At 43.0% G+C, this 20454-nt stretch overlaps 1 long non-coding RNA gene across 1 annotated transcript in view; it reads left to right on the forward strand.

Moving 5' to 3' along the window:
* LOC117282605 overlaps positions 1 to 19940 on the forward strand; it is a 147841-nt gene extending 127901 nt beyond the window's left edge. Inside the window, exon 3 of the long non-coding RNA XR_004513407.1 lies at positions 19896 to 19940. This is a non-coding gene — a long non-coding RNA (uncharacterized LOC117282605). The remainder of the gene's footprint in view (positions 1 to 19895) is intronic.
* Positions 19941 to 20454: the final 514 nt, after the last annotated feature.

Raw genomic sequence — 20454 nt, forward strand, 5'->3', positions numbered from 1 at the left:
GTTAAAAAGAGAAGAGTAAAATAAAAAAGTTTGATATATACGTCCAAACAATTTAGTATGCTGCAATGTCCCTGATAACACCTCCAAAAAAAAAAAGATTGATGCAGTGTACGATATTAAGTGAAGGGAGTTCTGTGTGTGTGCATGTGTGAGAAGGGGGATGTTGTTAAACTGCACGAGTGTTCAACACTGCCTCCCAAATGGTGGTACAGAAACCTCATACAACACATATCAGTAGGAAAATATAGAAGCACTTGTGTAGAAATTAGTTGCATGTTTTATTTGTTATCTTATGTTCGCCAGCCTCAGTGTAACTTCCTTTCCGATTAAGATATTCGGTTTCTTATCTCAGTACCTCCTTGGCCTTAATTTTAATTTAATGCAAATACAGTTTTATCGTTAATAAACATCACATCTGTTATTACACATACATAGTGGTCAATAAACGTTGGCTTAGTTCATCAGTCATATAAAAATCGTACTCTCCAGATATTTTTCTGTAATCGAAGCTGGTCTTGATGAATGTATAAGGGATTGGCCTTCTCGCCCCTTGCACCGCGACCTACAGTGATCTATTGTGCCTAAGCCGGTCCTGCCTCCGCGACTCTCATTGCTCATGCAGTCAGTCAGCAAGTCAGTTATTCAGCCATGAAGTCAATCAGTCAGCAAGTCTATCGATAATTTAGTAAGTCATTCTTCATTCACCAAGTCTTTCAGTCAGTATATGGGGCGTTTGGTAAAATTAATCATTCTATCAGTAAGCGCGGACAGTCATTCAGTCAGTCAGCGAGTCAGCCGTTCAAATACCAAGTGAGACATTCAGGCATCAAATCAATCAAGCAGTAAGTCACGATCCAAATAGTCAGTAAGTCAGCCATCTATCAGGCAGTCAGTAATTAAACTAGTTATTCACGCTGTCAATTATTCATTGAGTTATCCAATCAAACCTACAGCCATTCACTTGATTAGTAATTCAGTCAGTCAGTCAGTCAGTCAGTCAGTCAGTCAGTCAAATCTCTAGTAGAACTACACAACTGGACGTATTAGGCTTACACACAGCTACAAAATGTTTCATTGAGAACATGTAATAGGAAAATGTAATTACTTTCAATGTAATTATTTTTGTACATTTTAACATCAAACGTCATTTGTTTTGACAGTTAACATAGTAAATTTGCTTTAATGCATACTAAATTCAGTTCCCTTTGGCACTACTATCCGCTCGCTAAATTGCGTGAACATGCAAATTGTTTACAAAAGTTTCCCAGAATTATTCATAATAAAATTGTGTAAATACTGTACTTTCTGTGAGGCTGGTGGCGAGGGCGGGTGCCGTAAATCGACGTGTCATTCCAGAAGCAGACACACCTCCTGCCTTTTTTTGCTAATCCAACCCAAATCGTTCTTGTCATGTCTTTCCCCTCTTACCGTTATATCGTATTTTACTTAATTTGCGACGGCAACGTTCATAAAAAATAGTAATTTGGGTAATTTTTTTTTCAATTAGGCACTTAATTAAATATGTAAACTGCTTTTTAATTGGAGTTGGGCAAGGCATGTAGCACGAATAGGGACGAAGAGGAATGCATATAGGATATTGGTGGGAAAGCCAGATGGAAAGAGACCATTGGGAAGACCAAGGCGTAGGTGGGTGAACAATATTAAAATGGATCTTAGGGAGATAGGGTGGGACGGTATGGATTAGATTGATCTGATTCAGGATAGGGACCAGTGGAGGGGTCTTATTAGCACGGTAATGAACCTTCGAGTTCTATAAAATGCTGGGTAATACTTGAGTAGCTGCAGAATTGGCGGCTCCTCCAGAAGGGTTCAGCTCCATGAGTGAGTGAGTAATTTGTAATTGTCTCACAAATCCTAATATTGTTATGAGATATGAGGATATCGGTGACTATGAACATTACTGTCTTCAGGATGTGATTCCATATAATTTCTTAGATTTCGGAGGAAATTCGTATCTCCATGTTCAGGGCACAAGAAAACTCTTCTACCCTCCGCGCCGGTCTTTCCAGAATAAAGTTACGATTAAGTTATCCCTGTGCTTAATTAAATAAGCACCGTGCTATGAAGACGATGAGGGAATAGAGGTATAGCTCCACCATTCTTTATTTTGGCATTAGATTGAATTTAGTGGTCAGCTTCACGCCTCTGCCGCTTTACCCCCCGGAAACAGCCCTCCAGTACCAATTGTACAAGAGCCTTAGTGGGCTCCAGAGCCAGATTGACGTTACGGAGAAGAGAAAATTCCTTCCCCCTATCGGGGAGGGGGTATTCCAGATAATTTATAATCATCTGTAAGAAGTGAGTAAAAATTAAGTAAAGTTGTCCCTGTGCTTAGCTAATTAAGCACTACACCATGAAGACTTATGGGGGAGTGGATGTATAGACCCACGTTTTCTTGACCTCGGCATTAGTTACAGGTGAATGGACAGCTTCACGCCCCGGCCGCTTTACCCCCGGTACCCGTTGGATAGCAGGCTGGGTGGGCCCCAGAGCCGGTCTGGACATGTAGAAGTGAAAAATCTTGACCCTATGCTACAAGCTGGAAGGTCTCGGGTTCAAGTCCCGATGAGGTCATTGGATTTTTTTTCAGTTGACCTAAACCTTCCAGCCGCACTAGGCCCTGGGGTTTACTCAGCCTCTAACAGAAATGAGTACCAGGAATTAATTAAATAATTTTCCTGGGGAGTAAAGCGCGGCCGGCGCGTAAGGCTGACAACCTTACTGCCATCTTTGAGCCGATTGTCTAGAAAATGTGGGAACCTCAACGTCTCACAACCCTATGGGCCTTCACGGCCTGGTACAGGGATAGCTTTACTTTTACTTTTACCGGGACTCGTACTCCGACCCCTCGGTCCTCCAGCTCGTAGCCAGTCGCTATACCGACTGCGTTATCCCGGCTGCCCGTAAGTACTGAGTACGGGATTGAAGTTGGAATAATGAACATCCTAATCCTATTTTTCACGCAGGACAAAGTCCAGTTCTTGTGAACATGGTGGTGAAACTTTGGGTTCCTTAAAAGTCGAAGAATTTCTTAACCAGTTGAGCGACTGTTAGCTTATGAAGAGCGGAGTTGCGTAATCTTGATCATGAATTCTCAGCCGCTGGAGTACCTAATAAGGCAACCAATGAAGATGAACGAGTGCGTACGTGCATAAGTGAACGTCGTGTTGTCACGAAATGAGTAATTGCACAGGGCATCCTTCACGGTTCAGCGAGCCCACAGACGACAAATTCAGTGGAAAGCTGATGCCCCACCTATGTACTGCCACATACGTGTTTCATAATCTTATGTTTCAGCATCCTGTTGCACTGGTTAATTATTTTGTTTACGTGGGCATTACAGTCAAGCAATTACGTGATCTACCTGATGATGATCATTTAATGTCGAAACATGTTCTAGAAGTGACATTTATAAAAGAGTGACAAAGTAGCACACCAGCAATATCTGAGCACAAGAAGAAGTTATACCTTCGATACTGCCCATGCAAAATACAAATCCAAACAAATTTGATAGTTAATTTCAAAATCGAGTACTTGACCACCCTTTTCACGTTTCTTTAAATGTAATACACACTGGGGGGTGTATTACATGAAGTTGAAACTTCAGGCTCTGAGATGTATGCACTGCATTCTGGATTCTGGTTGTGCATTAAATTCACCGGAAAGTCAAACAGAGCTCCTCTGATCTCCTTCATTCCCGTCCCGTGACTGCCGGGATATTACGCTTACGTTAAAATAGGCCAAGATCAACTTCTTCCACATCTTCATCTACTCACCATTCAAGATAGTTGACCGCCTCTGTGGTCAAGTGGTCAGATTTCCTGGCTACAGATCCAGAGATCTGATTTTCTGAGAAATAGTGGGTCTGGAACGTGGTCCACTGAGCCTCGTGAGGATAATTAAGGAGCGATTTCAAGGAAATAGCGGCTCCGGTCTAGCAAACCGAAATTAACGGCCGTGGGGATTCGTTGCGCTGATCACGCGACGCCCTCTATCCGCTAAAGTTGGCACTAACTTCGCCGACAAGCGGCGATCGCTCGGTCAGGCCACGGAGTTTTAGTTTAGTTTAGTTAATGAAATCTTCAACCAGTATCAAGTGCTTAAAAATGACCGACGTTCCAGGGAGTATCTCAAACCTTATTCTCAGGATCAATGGTCATGAAAACTCCAGATCTTGCAATCATTGATTTTTTGGACATTATTCATCATCCTGTTTTTAACAACGTTTCGGAAGCTATGCTCTCTTTCCGTCGTCAAGAAAAAATCTCTACTCAGTATGAGACAGGGTATATAAACCAAACACAGCATGAACCATGAGTGATAATCACGACAAAATATAAGGCCTCGTGTATGTGGAGTTATTGTAATTTTTGTCTTAACTCCCGCTGATGGTTTATGTTGTGCTTGGTTTATATACCCTGTCTGGTGTTAGTTCTGGTGTCCGGAGGTAGGACTCGCTCTATCGATTGGGCTTAGCTGATTAGGCTTTAACCCGTGGGCGGAGACAGTGTCAAGTCTCCAAAATGTTATTTAAAAAAAAAGGACGATGGATAGTATAAAAAGTCAGTTATTTTGTTCATATATCGTCACAGACTTTTCATTCTTACTTTATCTGCTGTCTTTGTAATCGTCCCTAATTAATTACCATGTCACAATATTCACTCGGCTTGGTAGCAGAGCAGGAAAGAGACCACTGGGAAGATCAAGATATAAGTGGGTGGACAATATTAAAATGGATCTTAGATAGATAGGATTAGACGGTATGGATTAGATTGATCTGGCTCAGGATAGGGGCCAGTGGAGGGCTCTTGTGAACACGGTAATGAACCTTCGGGTTCCATAAAATGCTGGGAAACTCTTGAGTAGCTGCAGAATTGACAGCTCCTCGAGAAGGGCTCATCTCCATGAGTAAGTAAGTAAGTCGCCATATTCACGATGTTTTAGCAGAAGCCAGGGCAGATAAGTTTGAGAAAATGCCTTCTAATGGAGCGATGAACTGTTTGTATGTACAGCAAGAGGCTAACAAACAGATCCTCAGCATCCTTATTGTTTCACAGTGCACGTGTCGTCAGATTCACGTGGAGCACAGGTCACGTGACCATATGTTGATGACGTCTGTTTGTGTGCTTTGGGTAATGCAAAAAAGAAAATTGTTACGACTCTTTCTTATATACAGTACTAGTGGCATCCGCTGTATGCGCGCGCATTCTCTGCGAGTGTACGTCAGTGAACATGTGCGTCTAGGGGGCACGTGGGCAACATGAACCTGATGGAATATACACAGAAATGAGTAAATCCTCTCAGAACCATGAACACACTATTGAAACGGGGAAGAAGAAAATAAAGAATTCGGAAAGGATGAATAGAGGAAGAAAATAATAAGAATATAAGGAAGAGAATAAAAGAAAGAAGGGAAATACAAGCTAGAAGAAATGACAGAAGATAAGAGGAATTACAGTATGTAAGACGTAGTTAGGCCCATTCTGACCTATGCAGCTCAGTCGAGAACAGACTCAACAAAAGCAAAAATATGTATATGTATATGTACGTATATATTGAAAATAGTAGCCGAGAGGCCTAAGGCATGCACTGTCTTCGCTCGCTCTGAAGCCGGGATCGTGGGCATGGTTGTTCAGTGTGTGTGTGTGTTTTTTTATGTTTGTGTACAGGTAGAGGCCTTGCGACGAGCTGATCACCCGCCCAAGGAGTCCTACCGAATGTCTAAGATCTAGTAAACCGAAGTGAAATGGAGATTTTCTTAGATGTAGGCAAAGGTCCAAATTGGGGATGTAGCGCCAAAGGAAAAAATTGAAAATAGTTTATGTCAAAAATAATGTGGAAATTGAGAACTGGCAATGCTAGAGACATGAGGCGTCAATGCGGCACCCAAGAAATATGAGAATGCATGAATACACGAAGAACAGAACTGGGCAGTCATTATTGCCAATGACATCCTAGAGGCAGCTTTCGTAAAGGGAGGAGTCCTGACAGATCGCAGATTCACATTCTGGAGGATACAGATCCATGGTCTAACATATGTAAGAAGAAGAAGAAGGAGGAGGACGAAGAGGAGGAGAAGGAGAAGGAGAAGAAGAAGAAGGTATTTTGAGTAGTGAATAAGGACTGAAGCTCACACATTTCCACCGAGTCAGAAAGTTTGATAGTTGAGAAACAGCGCGCCTGCTTGAATGTCAGTCTTGACAGTGTTCTCCTTACCAGAAAGATGCAAAGCACGTGTACTGCGGTAAAGCAGTTTTTGCTTCCTTTTCGTCTGCAGCCACAGTAAACTTCAGTGACGGGCCGGCAGCCCTTGGACAGACAGTTTTCCCATTAACAACTGTTCAGCAAATACAATCTCGAAGCGAATTCGCCTCTTTAATTATAAAGAATACGTAATAAAGTGCCCTAGCCGAAATCGCAGTCCGACAGTCTCTTTTATGGTCTGACTCTCAGCCAAGTTTTTACAGCTTGCTCACAGCTTATCACAACAAAAGTGGAAGGAGTTTTTTTATTACTTACGCTGTACCTGCAAAGAGTGGCGATTTGGGGAAATGGATATAAAACGCATCGAGAAATGCAATGAAACGGTAGAGTTTTTATTGTACCGGAGATGGCAAGTCGAAAGTGTCTAGGAGGCAGTGAATAGTCTATGGAGGGGGATACTTTCTCGGTGATGCTCTGTTCGGAAAGGATCCAATTACAAGACTCGGTCGGACTGCCGGTTACCCTAACTCAAGAGACTCTTCGTGGTTTTCTTCCATCCTTTCAGACGAATAGTCAGTGACTATCTGTATCGTAATCCTCGTCGGTTTTCCAGTCATGTTCAACTTTACATCTCATTCGATGCTATAAACAAGGTAAAGCTCGGCTCACAAATGGCGGTGAAGCTGTCAACCTTACGCACCGACCGCCCTTTGTCCCCCCCCCCCAGAAGAATTCCTGGTACTCATTTCTGTTAGAGGCTGAGTCTACCCCAGGGTCATAGTGTGGCTGGAAGGATTAGGTCAATTTAAAAAATCCAGTGACATCATCCGGAATCAAACCTGCGACCTTCCGGCTTGTAGCATAGTGCCTCAACCAACTGCGCTACCGCGTACCTTCATTCGACACTATAGGCACATAATTTCAGAATTTGAAAGTGTCCTTAAGTGACTGAAATGTAACTACCCATCCTCTGAAAGCAAATTGACTGGTTCCCTAACACACAATATCAGATGTGTAGACCAAAACGTAGATGGGTAGATGAGTGGCTACTATTAAAATGGATTAATCTGGTTTAGAATAGGGACCGGTGGAGGGCTCTTGTGAATATGGCAATGAACCTTCCGGTTCTATAAAATATTTGGAAATTCTTGAGTAGCTGCACAACTGGCGGCTTCTCAAGAAGGGCTCAGCTACGTTAAGTTAGTAAGTTAGTTCAAGTATTTAGCTCTGTTCCAGGACCTATCCATCACGGATATCATTTCGGACATTTATTTTATTTCAATATGTAGTTTTTGTGTGATCTGAGTTTCCTCACCGTTGTCCATGTAAAGCTGTTTACTAGGATGTCACGACGTATAGCCTGGTAGAAAAGAATCAGCATTTCTGAGAGAACTTTCTTCCTCCATCTTTAGAGTAGAATGGTTTCTCACCCTGAAGATGGAGGCAACAAACTCTTCCGAAACGTCTGTACCATTGTATCAGACTATCGGCATCACATCTGAGAAGACAATAATGTTACTGAAACTTTTGTCCAAAATATTGTTCGTAATTAACCTCTTTACATATAAATCTCTAATCAATATTATGTATATATTTCTTGTTTCATTCATGGACACTACATATCCTTCCCGCCTTACTTATTATTTAGGCAAAAGATATAGATTGTGAAGCTTCTCTCAGTCTCCGCATTACGTAATTTTACTTAAATGGAAATGTGTTGCTTAGCATTCTGTTCATAAACGCTGTGATTCTTCGCTTTCCTTCAGAGAAAGTTTCACACTCGTACATAAGACGAGTTAGTAACATATCCCCGAGCCCTATGCAGTGTCGTCTGCTTGGGTTACATCAACAAGTAGCAAACAGTAAAAAGCAGCAGCAGCTGAGACCTCCCCGTGACCACCACGGCGCAACCCATGCAGCGCTGCTTGCACGTGTCCCGGGGAACGACCCAGAAACAAAAACGCTTCAAACTTCAATTTTTCATAGTTTAAAACAATGTCATTACTGGCGGGTTCTTACACTTCAGCTCCATGGTCGAAATGCTGAGGTGCAGATTCAATGAGCCGCTATTCCAGATGGCTCAAGTCATGACTCTTAACTACCATCGTCACAGTTGGGCAGTTAATCGGACCTATGCAGTTTATTTTGTTTCTTGGGGTGGGGTGAGACTGAGTCCATTGGGCACGTCGGCCACTGTGTGGCCTGTTGTATCAGCTCCGAATGATGGGTGACAATGGGTGCGAAGCAGTCGGTGGAATGAGAATTGGCAGGGGAAACCAAAGTACTCGGAGAAAACCTGCCCCACCGCCACTTTTCCACCACAAATCCCATATGACCTGACCTGTGGTCGAACCCGGGCCGTCTCGGTGGGAAGCAGGCGACTAACAGCCTGAGCTGTGGCGCGGCCTTATGGATACCTTAATTTTTAAATCGCATAGTGGGGGGTGGAGTCCAGTTGGGTCCACTCGGCACGGCGGCCACTGATTGGCCTATTGTACCTGCCCCGGTTGATTATGATGATGGAGAATTTGGTGGAATGAAGATTGGCAGGGGAAATCGATGTACTCGGAGGAACCCTACCCCAGCGCCACTTTGTCCACCACAAATCCCACTTGACCAGACCCGGGTTTGAACCCGGGCCGATGCGGTGGGAAGCAGGCGACTAACCGCCTGAGCTGTGGCGCGGCGTGGCCTTATGGATACCTTAGTAACACAACGATCCAATAGTTCCTGCCTTGAGTGTTTGAAATGTATCTTCAGATATTCTTCGAAACGTTATCCGGTCAGTTCAGAATCTTTTGTTTACTAATCTGTTGTCTAAAAACATAAAAACTGAAATATTCAGACCTGCGATTTTGGCTGTTGTTTGTGTGGGTGTGAAACTTAAGCTGAGAGTGTTTGGGAACAGGCTGTTGGGGAGAACGTTGAATCTAAGAGCGAGGAAATAACAGGGAGATAAAAAAAATTAACGCATTGACGAGCCTCATAATTTGCGCTCAAGGAGACTGAGATAGCCGGGACATGCAGAACGCATGGAAGAAGAGAAATCCATATACAATTTGCTAAGAGAGACTGAAGGGAGAAGACCACTAAGAAGATATAGCCATAGATGGAAGTGTAATATTTCAAATTAACCTTAAAGATATAGGACGGAAGGGCGTAGACTGGATTTATCTGGATTAGTAGTGGGCTGTTGTGAGCGCGGTAACGAACATTCAGATTCTATAAAATGCCGGGAATTTCTTTAGTAGCTGAGCTTGTGAAGAAAGTCTCTGCTCTATTTAGTTATTGTCTGTTGAATTTATTTATTTGCTTCTTTTTTTTTCTTTCATTTTATGTTCCTTTCTCTCTCCATTTCTTTTTTCTTCTTCTTTTTATGTGTCTCTTTTTCTACCTTTCTAAATTCACTTTTTCTCTCTTTCATTTATACGGAGTGAAACACGTAACTCCAGTCATGTCCTTGACAAACGTATGATCCTGACCACTGACAGTGAAACCGTAATGAGAATAATAATGACGAATTATATGCAGGAAACCATGGCATTTCCAAAAGTAAAAATGCCAGTTGGTTAGAGGAAAACCGCACACACTTCCTTCCCGATCCACTGTTCATATCGTTCCACCTTTCGAACCTATGTAGTCTGAGACACTGGCAGCATCGTTAAATAACCAACAAGAAGAAAAGGTAAAGCTATCCCCTGTAAGAGGCGGTGGAGGCCCATAGGGTTGTGAGACGTCGAGGCTGCCACATTTCCTCTATACATTCGGCTCACAGATGGCGGTGTTAGCCTTACGCGCTGGCCGTTCTTTACTCATTTCTGTTAGAGGCTGAGTCGACCCCAGGATCATAGTGCTGCTGGAAGTATTAGATCAGTTGAAAAATCCTGTGACCTCAGTGGGAATCGAACCCGTGAGCTTCCGGCTTCAAAGATAAGAAAATTTATAAAACTGCAGACACTGTTGTCTGTGTTCTGGTCTGTAGGAGGGACGAGTCTCAACACAATCAATACCAAGCCACAGGTTTGGAGATCAGTAGCTATACAATTATACGTCATTGAATCCCTCGGTACTGTTGATCTACCCTTAACAAAGCTAATGAACAGTAGAGACATTACAGAGCAGTTGTCCTTGTCCTTCGTTTGGTAATAGATCCAAGTCATTATTAAGTTTCAGAATTATTTATGATCTGTACTGAAAAATGTATGCTTATTTATGATTCAAGTACCGTAAATTAATTATTATGTTCGACCGAGATCAATCAAAAGAAGTTTCCCTCACCAATTTCCACGAATTTATGCTCATAGTGCCAAATTTCAACAAAATCCATTTTTCTTCCTTCGGTTTAAGCCTGCTGACGTACCTCTCCCCATTTTATATGCCTCTAACGCAGACTGCATAAGCTCGACATATGCAGGCCCGCTTTTGTATTCAGCTGGGCTACTGGGCTCTAGGTATAGTTGGATTTTTTGTTATTTGGTTATTTAATTACTCTGTTTGGCCGCGCCATAGCTCAAGCGGTTAGTCACTGGCTTCCCACCACGGCGGCCCGTGTTCGATCCCGGGTCTGGTCAAGTGGGATTTGTAGTGGACAAAGTGGCGCTGGGGCAGATTTTCTTCGAGTACTTCGGTTTCCCCTGCCAATCTTCATTCCATCAACTGCTCCACAATCACCCTCACCTATCATCTGGGGTTGGTACAATAGGCCAGAAGTGGCCGCAGTAAAAGGGACTTAGTCCCACCCCACTAGCAATAAAAAAATAATGGCTCTGTTGGTACTGAGAATATATGGGCTTCGATGGTAGGGTAATTGATTAATAATGAATTAGTAGAGATTTGGAAGGAAGCGATCATGACCTAATCGAGGTATTATCCCGGGTTTTGCCTGGAGGGACTGAGGAAAACCACAAAAACCCTCAGTTATGGTAGTCGGTGTCCTGTTCGAGATATGGGCTGAGCATCTCCCGCTAGAGCAACCTGGTCTGTCCTTATAGGATTATATTTTAATTACGATCACATGTAGTTCATTAGAGAGATATCAGTCTTTCAGAGGAACGTGTTGCCTCCATCTTCAGGATTGTGAAAGATTGAAGCAGCAAGTTACTCCGATACATTAGTATCTATCTACCAAACTGCACGGTGACACATACCAGAAGACTATGATTGTAATTTCGCCGTGAGAAACTCAGGTCTTGTAGAATATAATTCATCCCAAAAGCGCTCAGTGTTTTACAGTCATGTGTATCTCTATATAGAAATATCTTTGTGTACAATAAATCCGCAAACATGTTAGGTAAGATTATGATAACACAGTACGTAGATAATGCACTGAAACCCATGGTTGTAAACAGTACTAATTCTGCCTATAGGTGGAACTGCCAACAATAGTCCCTCTGTAGTCAAATGTCGTCGAAAGTTGCTTATTTAGAAGAGCGTCTTGAAACCCGTATGTTGTATTCTTGCAATACTGGATGCCGTGACTGAAATATGAGTGCCCGAAGTCCATAGTTATACAAAAACAAACTCCGTGGCTTTAGACCGCAAGCGAACCATACCGACCGAGCGACCGCCGCTTGTCGGCGAAGTTAGTGCCAACTTTAGTGGATAGAAGGTGTCGTGTGGTCAGCACAACGAATCCCCACGGCCGTTAATTTCGGTTTTCCAGGCCGGAGCCGCTACTTTTCCATTCAAGTAGCTCCTCGATTATCCCCACGAGGCTGGGTGGACCCCGTTCCAGACCATCTACTTCTCAGAAAATCTGGTAGACCCGGGAATCGAACCCGGACCTCTGGATCTGTATCCAGGATCTCTGATCACTAGACCACAGAGACTGCTCTGTAGTTTTACATAAGAAGGATGTTTAATTTGTTTCTTGTACAAACTTACGCTTAAACTGAAAATACGAGTGGGAAGTATCAAGTTACAACAACTGCAACATATTCTTAGCTAAAATGTTATTCGTTTCTAAATCCTTATATAGAGCCGCGCCATAGCTCAAGCGGTTAGTCGCTGGCTTCCCACCACGGCGGCCAGGGTTCGATCCCGGGTCTGGTCAAGTGGTATTTGTGGTAGACAAAATGGCGCTGGGGCGGGTTTTGTCCGAGTACTTCGGTTTCACTTGCTAATCTTCATTCCAATAAATTCTCCATCACCATAATCACTCGGGGCAGGCTACAGTAGGCCAATTAGTGGCCGCCGTGCAGAGTGGACCCATTTGGACTCCACCCCTCACTAAGCGAATTAAAAAAAATCCTGATATAACGACCTGGCCTCGAACTTGAGTCCGTTTGTTTGGAAATCTGCGATGTACTGGGGTCAGAGACGCTCGACGCTGAGTTATCTCGCTGCTTTATTGCTTCGTTCTTGTTTCCGGCGGCTTTTCTATCGCTCTATTCAGTGACGTAGAGAGCCACAACGCAGCTTTGTAGCCACGTGATTTGATATACACCTCATTTCCGGTTATTCTACTTCTTGTAAGTGCGAGCTCTTGTAAACTGGCCTTTTTTTCTTTTTTGTGGCTCCGCCTCATCCTCACCAGGCGCCAGAATATTAATATAGGCTACGCTGTATATGCCATATGTGATAGGCCGAGGCATGTGGCAGTCATATAAACCTTGGTGGCTGCCGGGTTTGTTAAGTGTTTACGTATATCGAGCTGATGAAGGATGTACAGTGAGTTCTTTTCACACTTCTTGAACACCGTGTAGAAATGCTGTTGCACGAAAGTCAGTCAGTTGCAAATAAAGAAAGAAATACAAAACTGACTTCATGGAGCTGAGTCCTTCTTGAGAAGCCAACAATCGCCCAGTTACTCAAGGAATTCCCACCATTTCATTGAACGTGAAGGTTCATTTCCGTGTGCACAAGAACCCGCCACTGGTCCCTATCCTGAGCCAGTTGAATCTCGTCCATCTCGTCACCAATTCCTATTTCTCTAAGATCTATTTTCATATCTACCCATCTACTTCTAGGTCACTGTGCATATTTCTGGGGGCTATCATTTCATCTCTTCTGGGTACAAATATTCCCCTCAACATCCTGTTCTCAAACACCCGTAATCTGTGGGTTCTTCCATTAATGTCAGAGACCAAGTTTCACATCAATACAAAACTGCAGACAGAAAGAAATATAATCTGTGGGTTCTTCCATTAATGTCAGAGACCAAGTTTCACATCCATACAAAACTGTAGACAGAAAGAAATATTCTCCTCGGCACCCTGTTCTCAAACACCCGTAATCTGAGGGTTCTTCCATTAATGTCAGAGACCATCCCTCGCGCCCGAGCAGTTGCTTTGTGATAGTTATATTACTTAACACTTGTAAGAATATCGTAGAAGCTACGTTTGTGGGTAGGTTTTGCTCCCCGCTGTATGAACAGTGTTAACGTGACGCTACGTGTGCTGCATAGACAGCGGTTTTACTCCCCACGCCCTCCCCTCACATGGAACAGTGTCGCGGATTCCATAATTGGAAAATTCTGGATCTGGTAGAGAAAGTACTAAATCATTTTTTATTGGTTGGACCTTGTGGTTGGTGAGCGGAGCTTGGCGGCCATCTGCTACTGCAGCATTCAGTGCGCTAAGGGTCTGTTGCACAAGTCCAGCAAAAACTGTTTATATAGGGGATTCTAGGCGTAGATGGGGAAATAATATTAAAACGGATACTACAGACCTAAGATGTGAATGTGTTGACTTGATCATCTGCCTCAGGAGAGGGTCTAATTGCGGGCTTCTGTAAACACGGTAATGGACCTTCATGTACCATACAAGCGAAAAGTTTACTCCAGCAGAGTAAATATTGTAGTGTGTATAGCCGTTGCTATGCAACGATCATGAGATGGGCGGTTATACCAGACCCGTTTCTGGACAACGGCTCGGTAAACACGATCCCGCGATAAAGGAAAATGGCTAGCATACGAAAATGAACGGCGTTGTCTACACGGCCGGTGCCAAGGAATTATAAAGAAAAGAACTGGTGAAGCGAAGTCAGTTGATAGTTGATAGCCATTATTAGAAGCCGTTACGATGAAATGTCTAGTAAAGACACTGCAGAGGAATAATCATTGTTAGAAGTTGCGACTTTCCGATTTGTGACATAGTGAATCGTTCTAGAATAAACTCGTCTAAAGAAATTCATCGCCGGTCACGGTAGCCGAGCGGTCTAAGGCATGCACTGTCTTCGCTCGCTCGGAAGCCGGGATAGTGGGTTCGGATCCCACTCGGGGCATGGATGTTTGTGTGCGTTTTTCTGCGTTTGTGTGCAGGTAGAGGCCTTGCGACGAGCTGATCGCCCGCCCAAGGAGTCCTACCGAATGTGTAAGATCTAGAAAAACCGAAGTGAACGGAGAAGTTCGTGGAGGTAGGCCTAGGCCCTTTGGGGCTGTAGTGCCAAGAAAAAAAAAAGAAAAGAAATTCATCTGTAATTGGAAACTCGATTAAAATATAGTACATATTTATGATGTTTATTTTATCATTTAAGCCATGATATGCTGATATGAATCTTGGTCTTTCATCCTAAGAAACGAACGTAGAAAGTGTACGTTTGTTGGGGTAGAGTACTGGTGTGAATATGACAAACTTGGATGTGAGATGAAATGGGAGAAAATTGGAGAACATTTCACTCTCTATCAAATGTTAAAGAGTGATCAAACCATGTGGGATTACATGGGCGGGACATGTAGCATTAATGAGGGAGACGAGATGTGCATACAAGATTAAAGTCGAAAAAAAGAGTGAAGGGAACAAACGCTTTCGGACACATAAGCGTAGAAGTGAAGATAATATTAAGACAAATCACCAGGAAATGTGCCACGGATGTGGGCAGGATTCAGCTGGCTCTGGATATGATCCAGTGGCTGGATCCAATTAACACAGAAACGAATATATGTGACATTTTAAGCTCTCATGACGGTGATTATGAAATCTCTGTCATGTGGGATGTGACCATATGGTTTACCAAATTACACGGCGTCACATCTCAGAATACAGTAATCATCCTTCTCTAGAAGGACTCTGTTTCATGGAGTTAGTTAAGCCTTTTTTGATTCCGCGTTAAATTTTAAATCATATTTCATTCTTAATTTCGGTCTAAAGAACCTAGATTAATGGCCGTGGGGCTCCTTTACGCTGACCACGTGACACCCTCTATCCGCTAAAGTTGGCACTAACTTCGACGACAAGCGGCGGTCGCTCGGTCGGTATAGTTCGCTTGTTGACTAAAACTATGGATTTCTTTTTTTTGTGTGTGTGTGTGTGTGTGTATTTCATTCTTAATCGTTTCAAGTTTACAGATTTCTCAGATAGATCCATTATAACACCAAAACTGCAACACACGGAATTTTAACGTTATGACATTTTAGAAATTCATGTCTATCCTCCCAATACACATCCGCTTATTCACTCACTCACGGAGCTGAGACCTTCTTGAGAAGCTGCCAATTGTGCAGTACTCAAGAATTTCCCAACATTTTATGGAACCCGAAAGCTCATTACCGTGTTCACAGGAGCCCTCCACTGGTCCCTATCCTGATCCAGATCAATCCAATGCATCCCATGCCATCGTATCTAAGATCCATTTAAATGTTGTTCACGCACCTACATCTTGATCTTCCCAGTGGTCTCTTTCCTTCTGGTTTTCCCACCAATATCCTATATACATTCCGTTTCTCCCCGCCCTGCCCAACACATCCTCCTCGACTCGATCATTTTAATTAATTTGGAGAAGTGTATAAGTTATGAAAATACACATCTGCTACATCTTATTAACAACGAAACAATAAAGTATGAAACACAAGAGCTTCAGATTAATATTTTTATTATGAAACCAACTAATGTCGGAATGCTGTACTTTAAATTACTTTTTGATCTACAGGCAGACCTTCCATTCAGTGCTGTAGTGCCTCATAAAGTCCCCAAAATATAGTACATAATAGAGGGGCTGATTCGTTTCGCCCATGCCGTGTTCCCATGGCGCAACATCACGCCCATTTCATAAGCCCAGAATCTGCACAGGTGTTCTTGCCACATTCTCTTTGCAGATTTGTCACTATTCCCGGTATCCTGTACTGCCATTGGTACTTGTTTATTGCTCTGTTTATGTGCTGTTTCGAATGAGGTTACTCTAAGGTAAAACAATGTATCAAGGCTGTTCAAGTGTTTTTCTTTTTTACGAATACTTTAAACTTGTTCTTCATGTTTAGTACTAAAAAGTTATGGTACCTCATCATAAACTCTGACAAGACAACCTGAAGTAATTATCAAGCGAATCACTTCAGTAGCACTTGACTTGCATTTGGAAGTTATCTGTGTCGACTGAAATATTTCAGTCATTAAAACTATAGGCTGTTGGCTGGAAGACAGAGATTTGATTACTGGCGCAGAAGGAATTTTTCTCTTTGTCTCGATGTCTAGACTGGATGTAAGGATAACCTAGACCGCGCCATAGCTCAGGCCGTTATTCGCTGGCTTTTCACAGCGGCGGCCCGGGTTCGAACCCGGGTCTGGTCAAGTGGGATTTGTGGTGGACAAAGTGGCGCTGGGGCAGGTTTTCTCCGAGACTTCGGTATCCCCTAACAATCTTCATTCCACCAATTGCTTCACAATCACCATCATCTGTCATCTGGGACTGGTACAATAGCCCATAAGTGGCCGCAGTACCAAGTGGACTGTCTCACCCCGGTAAGAACATTAAGAAAAATAATAAACAAGGATAACTTAGTGTCATAACGGATATCGACGAATCCTGTGGGAATTACATGGTCGGAAAGGGAATATGACCTTTCATATGTTTGTAATGCAGAATACTATGATTGTTCAACTTACTCCTACGTCACCCACCCGTATTTCTTCGTAGAGGTGCATAGGCACAGAGGTTAAGAGACTCTTGCAGCACGACCGTTTTCGATGTGTTACGCTTGATATTTGAAGGTTGCCATCTTGTACTCTGGTTTATAGTTACCGACATTTCGGTGGAAATTTCTGCTTCCATCCTCAGGGTATGAGGCTGAAATCCCAGAAGATTGTTTTAATCTTCGTTGCCACCTTTGTGAGAACTTCAGAACTGAATGATATCCAGGATTTGAGGGTTCTCATAGCTGCGTTTATGAAGAGTTCTGTCTTCTGGGATATAACGCCATGTAGTCCATTGAATTTCAGCCAGCGTTTCGGAGAAACATATTTCCTCCATCTTCAGGGTTGGAGAATAGGTCGTGCAAGAAACCTCAGGCAGCAAGCAGATAAGATTACCAGTACATGACGTTATATCCCAGAAGAAGTACGAGTATTTCTTCAAGAGTAGAGAGTAGCATATTCAGTCAGTTGTTAGTTGCTGGCCAGACCGCACCACAGCTCAAGCGGTTAGTCGCTGGCGTCCCACCGCGGCGGCCCGGGTACGAGTCCGGGTCAAGTCATGTGGGATTTGTGGTGGACAAAGTGGCGCTGGGGCAGGTTTTTTCCGAGTACTTCGGTTTCCCCTGCCAATCTTCATTCCACCAATTGGTCCACAATCACCCTCACCTATCATCTGGGGCTGGTACAATAGGCCAGAAGTGGCCGCAGTGCAAGGGACTTAGTCCCACCCCACTAGCAATAAAACAAAATAGTAGTTGCCCTGGGGGCGAGGGTTACTGAACCCCGCTGGTGCGTCACTGGGCAGTGTGAAGCAAGCGCTGGGCACGAGAAACAAAGCAGCATCACAAGGCGTGCCTAGCTTTACGTTCACACACGGATTGCGAAATGCTCACCGATGCATTGCATTCAGTTTCGTCGTTCTGACGCTGCAGGGCGACCTTGAAACGGTGAAACGTGGCTCTGACGAAGGGATCCGAAAAGTTTCGCAAAATGCCAAGTTTCTGCTGACACGAAACGAATAATAAATATTGATGTTCTTTCACTTTTTCCTCTGTAAGAATCATATCTGATGAAATGGTAGAAGCGTCATGACGAGCTCATCCCCCAACTTGGGAGTAAAAAAATATTGATTATTCTCAATATTAATTATCACCGAAACACCCTGCAGTCCATAATCGTCGTAATAAAATTATAGGAAGAATTCAGTGGCTATAAATACGATTCAAGGCTGGTAATACAAAAAACCTTACATCGAACCTTACCTGGAATCAGTTCTCACAATCCGTTTCTTTATATCCCTTCTACAGATATCTTCACATCTGTGACTTGGTTTCGCAAGTAGCTCTTTTCCGATCAAAACTGCGTATGCATTTGTAATATTTTGTATTCTGCACATACGTTATGCAATTAATTCTAAGAAGTAGCTATGATTTTCGGAGAGATTAATGTCGGATTGCCAACCAGAAAACATTCTGAACTGGAATTTGAAAGTCTGCAGAAACGTGAGCCTACTTATGATTTTTCCTTCCCGAGCAAACATGATTAGATTGTAGATCTGTGATGTGACGCCATGTAGTCTGGTAGAACGTTACCGACGTGTCGAAAGCACCAGCTGCCTCTTCATTCTCCTGCCTTGAAGATCAAAACAGCTGATTCCTTCGAAACGTTCTTCCAAACTTCACGTCGTCACGTTTCTCAAATTTCACTTAGAATTAGTCTGTTAAGGAAGATCCAATAAATAATATGGGTTTGAAGTAACATGAAATCATGATTCCTCCCCGCTTGTTTGCGACGGACTCTCTCTGCATATCTACTGGAGCAGGTGAAATCAAGTACCGACAGCTCTTAACGTAATCTGCATTTGAGCCAGACTAACGCTGTTTTGTTTCTAGAAAGCGCGCATACAATGGCATTCATCTCATCTGCCAAGAGGAAACAGTACTTCGACACATTGACAGTCCCTCTTTTTGCTTTAATTAATATTACTGTCTCAAGGTTTCATATTAAACTGTACGTATTTTTTATTGCTAGTGGGGTGGGACTAAGTCCCTTGTAATGCGGCCACTTCTGACCTAAGTAAGATATAAATTCTTGTGATGATAATATATTAATTTAAATAGTGACCTTTTGGACAATACCCATCTTCCTTTTTTGTTTGTTTAAAACATTTCAGAGACTGGACTCTCTATCTCGTCCCGAGATAAAAAAATGCATTCAATTGGGCTCAATCGATAGAGACTAGCTCTACCGATTGGGCCCAACTGAGAAGACTTTTACTTGATGACAGATACAGAGTCCAGTCTCCGAAACGTAGTTAAAAAATGGACGATGGATAACGTCAAAAAAGCAAATAATTGAAAATAATGTGCTTTTCGAGGATCTGCGTCGATTGATTTTCTGTTTGACCCAATCCGAATGAATATACTCTTAGGCGGCCCATACACGTACGAGTCCGGCTCGGCAAGGAGTCGGGCTCGAATTAATTTCGCCACACACGTATGAGCGTGGCAACCCACAAACGGACGAGTTTGGCTCATTGGAACTCTAGCCGAGTCGGACTCACGAGTCAGAATCGTACGCGTATGGGGCCCCTTTAGATCTAATGTATCTCGGCATTTATAACGTGTTTTTATGCTCTAGCGACAGTAATTTTATGTATATATTAAATGGACTGATGTCCATGTCTTCATATTTGTTCGTATTATTTCTTTTGTTCTAGGTACATCCTTTGAAATATTTTTCCCACGAATCAGGATTGCAGGGAGTTCCATCATTTGAATATGAAAATGCATGTGATTAGTAATACTTTTATTTATTTTTTTACAGGATACACGTTGTCTCACGAACAGCCATCCATCGAAGATGCGGCACGTAAGTCTTTCTACAATTTTAGATAAGCTTCCAGTTTCCACTCCTGCCTGTTGCCCCAGTGCTGTAGACCTACGTTCACAAATACACATCTTCTACAGAAATCTGTACCCTATACTTATCCGCATAATCCCAGCGATGTTTCGCGTGAATGGAAGATTGCTTACAAATTTCTACGCTATACACGTATGTATTTCCCCACATAACCGCCAACGCTATTGAGACACACGTATAACTCAGCGATACCCAGGCTGTTCGTTTCCAGAGAAGTAGGCATTAGAGCCCAATGTGTGGGCCCAGCGCTCCAGCTCGGATACCTTCAGCTGCTGCGGTGTTGTGCAGTACGTATTCTGGGATTCACTCACTGGCCTGCAAATTGGAAATCTGTGCCCCTGTAGTAAGAAGTGTACGGAAAATGATGTATATACGCAGCTTTGTTTCTAGAGAGGTTCCACGACCATCAAAAGCGCTGTCCCGTTTACGTCAGTTCCTCACTAAGACACGTGCTGTCAGATAT

The sequence above is a fragment of the Cryptotermes secundus genome, unplaced genomic scaffold (genome assembly GCF_002891405.2).
Source record: "Cryptotermes secundus unplaced genomic scaffold, Csec_1.0 scaffold2218, whole genome shotgun sequence".
Classification (NCBI taxonomy): domain Eukaryota; kingdom Metazoa; phylum Arthropoda; class Insecta; order Blattodea; family Kalotermitidae; genus Cryptotermes; species Cryptotermes secundus.